Source organism: Zingiber officinale, chromosome 8B (genome assembly GCF_018446385.1).
Source record: "Zingiber officinale cultivar Zhangliang chromosome 8B, Zo_v1.1, whole genome shotgun sequence".
NCBI classification, from domain to species: Eukaryota; Viridiplantae; Streptophyta; class Magnoliopsida; order Zingiberales; family Zingiberaceae; genus Zingiber; species Zingiber officinale.
Window position 1 is genome coordinate 19,925,030 of NC_056001.1, and position 8,348 is coordinate 19,933,377.

Genomic DNA, 8,348 nt, shown 5'->3' on the forward strand with positions numbered 1-8,348 from the left:
AAACTAACTGCTAGATTTTGAATGTTCAGAAGAAAAATTAGTAAGATTTTTAAAAGTCAAAATATACTTTTTAAACATTTAAATTTGAAAATAATTATTTCTATATAAAAATATTTATTCTGATTATAAGAAAAATATTCTCTTTTTTTGCATATTTTTGTCATGATCCAAATACTTATGTTTGACGTTGATAAAACTTTTTATGATTTTTTGAAAATTAAAAATTAATCTTTTTTTTTTTTTTTTTTTTTTTGACAAAAATAAGGATTAATTGTTAAAAATTATTTTTTGTGTAAATTAATTTCAATGAAAATACACAACTTAGGGATATTTGTGTACAACCCTTAGAAATGTTTTTAGATTTTTTTGTCTAGCTTTGTTTATTTTTTATTTTTTTTATACGATCAAAAGGGATAAATAACTAAATGTTAAGCTTAGAGCATGGGGAGCACCTCCATGCATATTGATCTAATCTGAAACTTCAGTCTTTATCCTCTTTCGTCTCTAATGGATTTGAGGTGCCTCCATTACCTTAAAGCTCCTCCTTCATGTCTATCACCTTCGGGGCACCTCCAGAGGCGCCTCCCTCTTTCACCTAAGGCGCCTCTAGACATCCAAGACACCTCCTATGATTTTTCCTTCGTATGTTAGTTTAAACATAATATATCCCTGCAACACAAAGTCAGAAGCACAGATATATGAATTATGAATTGGATCCTATCTACCAAGACTAGAATTAGGGCTGTAAACAAGCCGAGCCGAGTCAAGCTTTGGGGTGTTCAAGCTTGTTTGATAAGATAACCAAGCCGAGCCGAGCCGAGCCGAGCCGAGCTTAAAATGAACTAAGCTTTTGAAATGAGTGTTCAAGCTTGGCTTGGTTTATTTTTTATGAGCTTGAGCTTGTTTGAAGCTTGGCTTGAGCTTGGTTCGAGCTTGGTTCGTTTAAATGTTATCAAGCTCTCAATTTAAGCTTGGCTTGAGCTTGGTTCGAGCTTGGCTCGAGCTTGGCTTGAGCTTGGTTTGAGCTTGGTTCGTTTAGATGTTATCAAGCTCTCAATTTAAGCTTGGCTTGAGCTTGGTTCGAGCTTGACTTGAGCTTGGTTTGAGCTTGGTTCGTTTAGATGTTATCAAGCTCTCAATTCAAGCTTGTTTGATTGTTTGAAACTTTTAATTGTTTGATTGGTTATTAAGATTGATAATTTAAATTTATTTATTTATTTTATTTTATTGTTTATTTAGCATATTGAAAAGAAGTTTATTAATAAATATTGTTCGTGAACATTGTTCACAAATATTGTTCACAAACATTGTTCACGAACGTTAACGAGCTGAACACATATGTGTTTAAGCTTATTTGTTTAGCTTAACGAGCTGTTCAAGCTTGTTTGTTTAATTAATCTAATGTATATTGAATGAACATAAACAAGCTCTTACCAAGTCGAACATCAAGTTTGTTCACGAACGCTTGGTTCATTTACAGCCCTAACTAGAATCTAGTCTTAGTCTCAACTTAAATTTTCAGAATAGATCCAAATTGGACTAATATTTACTATCCAACTAGGACTCGTCTTCATTAGATCTATTTTCTCCAGTTGCTTACTTAACTTAATATTTGCAAAATCACTCGACTTTCCTGAACCACCAAGTATTCTGGTCAGATGTCTCATTTGGGCCTCAGTCAATGTCTGATTCTGCTGACCTAACTAGATTTTCTGCTAGATATCTGGCCCTCTATGACCTAATGACTTATCATGGCTTCCTACCAGTTATCTGATCCTCCTGATCTATCTAGACTTTGGTCTGTTGTCTGATCTTCTAACCCATCAAATCCTTCAATCCACACATTTGGTAAACATATTAGATTACAATATAATTTAACTTTGAACCTTCGATTCTGGTGCCCGTTAAACTAATAATTGGTTCGTATGATTTTTAAACTATTTTAATTAATTGTCATTAAGCTTAAAGCAAGATTAGGCCTAGGGGAAATTCGTTTAGGATGCAGTTCGTAATTATACGATGAAGTGGAAATAAAATGTATGTACATAGTTTTGTGGGATTCTATTGCGTAACAACAATTAAAGAAGGCTAGCGTCATATAACTTTTCTGTTAAACCACCACCAGGCACAAGTTAGAATTATTTTATTTAGTCTTCAGGACTATGATGTAGCAGTAAAGATGCTTAATTATCTTTTAGATATTTATGATTTAATTTTTAACTATAGTATATTTGTAGAAATTTTTTTTAAATAGAAATTGTAACTAAGAGATGTTGGGTTTCTGGCCACCTGCTATAAATATTTTTCGATTTATTTTGATAATTAATGAAAAACTTATGTGAAACTAGATCGATCATCCAAACTCGATATTATCCAACATGATTAATTATTTTTTAGAATCATTTTATTTAGAGCCAACGGGATGTTTAATTGACTAAAGCTACACATTTGCTACAATAAAATTATTTTATGAAAAAAAATAAAATACTCAAGAATAGATATAAGATCTATAAAAAATAAAATGATACATCATGAATTTATATGTCCAACTCTAAATTATTTCCTTGAGCTCTTATTTTATTAGGGATGCAGAGTACTGAGGCTCTATTCAATATCGATTAATTGGATGCGTAGCCTTTGTGCAAAAATAAATTAGGGTAAACTCTTTTCAGCACAAATGAACTTGTTTTGTGCAATATAATTATTTTTATAAAATAAAATTATATTATTATTATTATTATTATTATTATTATTATTATTATTATTATTGATATTTGATGAGTGAAATACAGGAATAGATCGTTATTAAAAATTAATCGGTGCTAAAATGATGAGCCGACCAACACGAATGGCGAGGGATCTCGAAGATGACATTGACTGGTAATACCTATTGCACAACATGTTCCAATGAATCTTGGATGAACATTGCCGTCCCCTCTTGTCCATGCTCCAATTTCCTAGGTCAAATAATTTGGTCCAAATATAAGGAAATCCGTAGCTAGTTTGCGGTGAATCTTGGGTCAATGCCTAAGATCATCTATATTAGCTGACAGTGCTTAGGGGGATCATCCCAACAATGCGATGCGTTTACAATTTAAATTAACTTACTAATTCCTATGAGAATAACTAATATTTGTTCTGGTATGAATTTCAATTGATTCTCGCTTTAACAATTCCTTCTTAAGACAGGGTTCCACTCAATGAGATCTTAATAATTGGGTATCTTTAGGCACTTGTTTATGTGTCATGAGCTAGATTAAGTATTCAGAATTGAGTAGTTATGAATAATTTAATATGCTATAATTAAAAAAATATATATATTATTCTAGAATTACCGCTCTGTTCTCTTCCCCAAGTAGCAATGAACTCACCCTCCACTCTTCTTCCAATGAGACATTATTGTCCCCTTATTTCACTTCCCGCAACACCCTCGCCACCCTACACTAGACCCGACCCCGGGTCGGGTCTGGCCCGGACTCAGCCCAGGCCCGTAACCGGGTCAACGAGTCGGTTGCCCGTTGACCCGATTCGCCGGGTCGAACCGGAGCCGACCCGGCAAGTTGGCGGGCCGGTTCTGATTCCGTTGGTGCAAAACCGGTGGACCACCGGTTCGGCCCGCCGGTTCAACATTTGATTTTTTTTACCGGCTTGAACCGGCGGTTCATAGCCATTGGAACCGCCGGTTAATCGACGGTTCATAGTCGTTAGGAGAGGGTGTAGGGATTTTTTTTGGTATTTTTTTTCAACAATTAGGATCATTTGATCGTTTTTTTATCAATGGCTATGATTTAGTATCCGTTACTATCAAAACTCTATAAATAGAGAGTTTATTTCATCGTTTTCACAAACATCTTCTCTACTCTTAATCTCAATTTCGTATTATCTACGCGCTTTCGTTTCCAATTACAATGGAAGGAGACCGCGGAGGTGCATCATCTCGAGCTCGGAAGGGAAAGCAAATAATGAATCCATGGGAGGAGGACCCCAACATTCAATCCACCGATGATGAGATCGAGCATCTTCCGAATCCGACACCCAAAACACAAGGAAGTACCGATGCAATTACTTCTAAGGTTCGGGAACTTCCTCCTCTAAAGTCTTCTATTTTTACTAAACATTTTGAGAAGGTCACTCTTCCGTCGGGAGAAATGCGTGCAAAATGTAAGCACTGCAATGCTTCCTACAAATTCCAAGCCGGCGGCGGCTATGGGTCGTTGAAACGACATGTAGAAACGAAGCACCCGACGGAATATGGACTCGACCGTTCTCAAACACAATTATCAAGATTTTCTTCAACTAGCGGTAGTACCGATTCCGGTTTATTTTTATATTCGGATAATAAATTAAGAGAATCATTAGCTAAATTTGTTTTCGTAGAACATCTTTCTTTTAGTTTTGGATCTAAATGCACATTTGAAGATTTTTGTAAAGAATCTCTTAATCCATGTGCTAAACGTGTTCCTAGGACTACACTTACTCGTACAATTAAAAAATTAGTAAAACAAGGAAAAAAGAATTTAATTGATGAATTTAGTAAATTAGATAATAAAGTTTCTTTATGTTCCGATATTTGGAGTGATCATTGGCAAACACATTCGTATATGGGTGTGACTTGCCATTGGATCGATAACTCTTGGAATCTCCAAAAAGATTATTAGCTTATAGAGTTTTTGATGAATCACATAATGCTCATAATATCGCACAATTATTATGTTTAATTTTAGAAGAATATGGTTTAACTCATAAAATATTTTCAATATCATTAGATAATGCTAGTTCTAATACCGCTTGTATAGATGATCTAAAATTTGTTTGTCAACCTATTATTGGAGGTTTATTTTTCATATTCGTTGTGTATGCCATGTTTTAAATTTATGTGTTCAAGATGGTTTAAAAATTTTAGAAAGTTATATTAAACCAATTAGAATTGCAATTTCTTATTTATGGTCTCATCCATCTATAATGAAACAATGGGGTAGGTTTTGTAAAATTAATGGAATGAGACCTAAAAATTTCCACGTGATGTACCAACACGTTGGAATTCAACATACCAATTATTACAAGATTCATTTCAATATAAAGAATTATTATGTTCATTTTTGCACAAAACACTAATGCTAATATATATTTATTTTCACAACAATGGAATATTTGTAGTAGTATTTGTGAAATTTTAAAAGTATTTAATGATGCAACCGAACAACTTTCCGGTGTTTATTATCCTCTGCTCAATTAGTTTTAGAAAATTTTCTAATATAGTATTAGTTTTAAATGAACATATTAATAATGAATCTTTATCTCCTTGCATCTTAGCTATGAAAACTAAATGGGAAAAATATTTTATTTAATTCCTGAAATTTATTTAATTGCATTTGCTTTATATCCTAGATTTAAATTAGAAGTTTTACAAGAAATGTTAACTTTATATTATGATGCTTTAATTCCAATTAAAGATTCTTCTTCCCCGATCCAATTAATATTATATATAATGTTAGAATTTATTTATATGATATTTATAATCAATATTATGCAAAATATGGAACACAAATTAATATTTCGAAATTCAACAAACTACTAGTAGTAATTTAAAACTTACAAAAGCACAACTCTTATTAAAAGAACGGACAAAACGTCCACGGGATCCTCAAGTTCCACATGGGAACTTGAGAATTATTTTACGACTTCTTTTGATTTTAATGAAGCGATAGCGAAAACTTCGATATCTTAAAGTGGTGGTCAAGAAGGCTCAAAGCTTTCCGTTCTCTCGTGATCGCAAAAGAAATTTTAGCTTGTCCAATGTCAATTGTTGACGTTCAGTGTCAGTGGCAACATATTAGATGAACGACGATCAACTTTGTCTCGACTCATTGGAAGCCCAAGCATTACTGGACGATTGGACCAGAGCGGAGAAAAGAATCCAAGGAATGCAACTTTCAGATGACGAAGTTGAAGATTTTGATACTGAAGGAACAAATACGACAGGAACAGGAAATGGAAGTGAATGAAAATGTAAAAGGATAAAAATGTAAAAGAACTACGTGGGCTTTGATTCCCCTAAAGGGATACGTAGGCAACTTAAATAAGTGCAAGCCCTTTTTTTAATAAATTTTAATTTCTAATTTTTAATGTTTAATGTTTAATTTTTAATTTTTAATTTTTATTAACATATTAATCTTGAACCGTGACGAACCGTGACGAACCGTGAACCGAACCGTGAACCGACGGTTCTGAACCGTGAACCGTAACCGTCTTGGGCGGTTAAGGTTAAGGGTCGACCTGCCTGGAACCGTCGAACCGGCGATTCCGAACCGTCGAACCGTCGGTTCCGAACCGTGGTCAGGTCTACCCTACACTTCTCTCTTGCCAAGCTGGAACTATTGTGATGGAATCATTGTGGGCGTAAAGTTTAAAATTTTTATATCAAGAGCGGCAGTAAAATTTTAAAACTATGTTTTTTTTTTCCAAAATTGAGAATACGGTGGGCCATAAAAAAATTAATTAAAAATTATACATAACAATATTAAATAAAAAAAATAATAAATAAAAATATATAATTCGATAAGATTAGACCCCAAAAAATAATTATATGGAGATTTTTTTTATAGTAGAAAAAGTAATAGATTTTTATATATTTGATGTGGAGTTAAAAAAAAATCATCTAGAGCTCCAACTATAGAGATGACTACTTGAGTTTTTTAGAAAAGAGTATTTAATAATAGGTTGAAATTGCAATGAATATCGTGCACACACATCAAAGTTCCACAACACCAAAGCATGAATCCTAATGCTAGGACTTGTGCGAGTTAGAGAGAATGAATAACTTTAATTATTTGTCAGAGTTGGTTTATTTTTGTTATTGAATGTGTAGTAGAAATTTTGATTCAATCTCGATTCCACATGCATAACTCCATAATTTACGTGGTATCTATCTTCTTGAGATGACTAATTCAAGGGTCTACTTCTAACAATCACATCTACTCAAAAACCTCTCAGAATTTTTCGAAAACGGAGAAACCTCTTACAATAAGTTCTTACAAGAACAAGGACAATCAATATAAGACACAAATGACTATGAAAGCAATAACACTTTACAATTGAAAATTTTACTTGCTCAACTCTTGTAGCTTAGAAATATCTCTTGATGGTTTAGAAATACAGCAGTACTATCCTCCAAAACCCCCAAGAACTGGCAACAAAAAAACTCCTCAAACCTCTCCTTTAAAGCCTTTAGGTAGGGATTGATTTTCGCCTATGAATCGACTAATCTTACTCATCAGTCGATTGATATAGTTTCTGACCGTTAAACACCTTCTGAACTTTCTAAAATTTATCTGATTTTGTCGATAATTCAAACATCAATCGATTGATGTCCAACATCAGTTGAACAAAGCAACAAGTCTCATTCACTTCTGTGCTCTTTATTTCAACATCAGTCGATTGGTGTCCCACATCAGTCGAACAGAACAAGCGAGTCCCACTCACTTCTATTCTCTTTAATTTGACATCAATCGACTGATGTGAACCATCAGTCGACTGATTCTATCAGTTGAATCAAATCAGGCAAATTTGACTCGCTTTTGTTTAGTTTCTAAAGTCATCAGTCGACTGATCAAACCTATCAGTTACTAATTCCATCAGTCGACGGATTCCATCAGTTGGCTAATTCTATTAGTTGAGTTTAGCAACCAAATAAACTTGCTTCTATTCGGTTTTTAAAGTTATTAGTCAACTGATCAAACTCATCAGTCGACTGATACCTAAGTTTAACAAATATAGATATCTAAACAAGCTCTATTTCACAATAAGAATCACCTCGTTTTGATATTTGAATCAAAAGTTATAGCATTCGAAAGTTTGCTCTGTCGGAATTTCCTCATTTCATGTCAACTCCTCGTTGGACTTCTGACCGCCAAGTGTCTGGTCAATAGTGACCCACTTGGACTTTTCGTCTCGTGCCAACTGTTCAGCACCTAGTTGACCCACTTTAGACTTAACCTAATTTCCAAATAGGTTTGCCTAGTTTCCAACTAGGTCTTCCAACGCCTAGCCCCACTAGGACTTTTATTGCTTAGTTCTCAACTATGACTTCTATTGTCTAGTTCTCAACTAGATATTCCACCGCCTAGTGCTGCTAGAACTTTCATTATCTAATTCTCAACTAGGTCTTTCACCTCTAGTGCCACTAGGACTTCTATTATCTAGTTATCAACTAGGACTTCTATTGCTTAGAGATCGACTAGGTCTTCCATCGTCTAACCCCGCTAGCATTTCCATTACCTAGTTCCCAATTAGGTCTTTCATTTCCTAGCTCGTTAGAACTTCCATTGCTTAGTTGCCAACTAAGACTT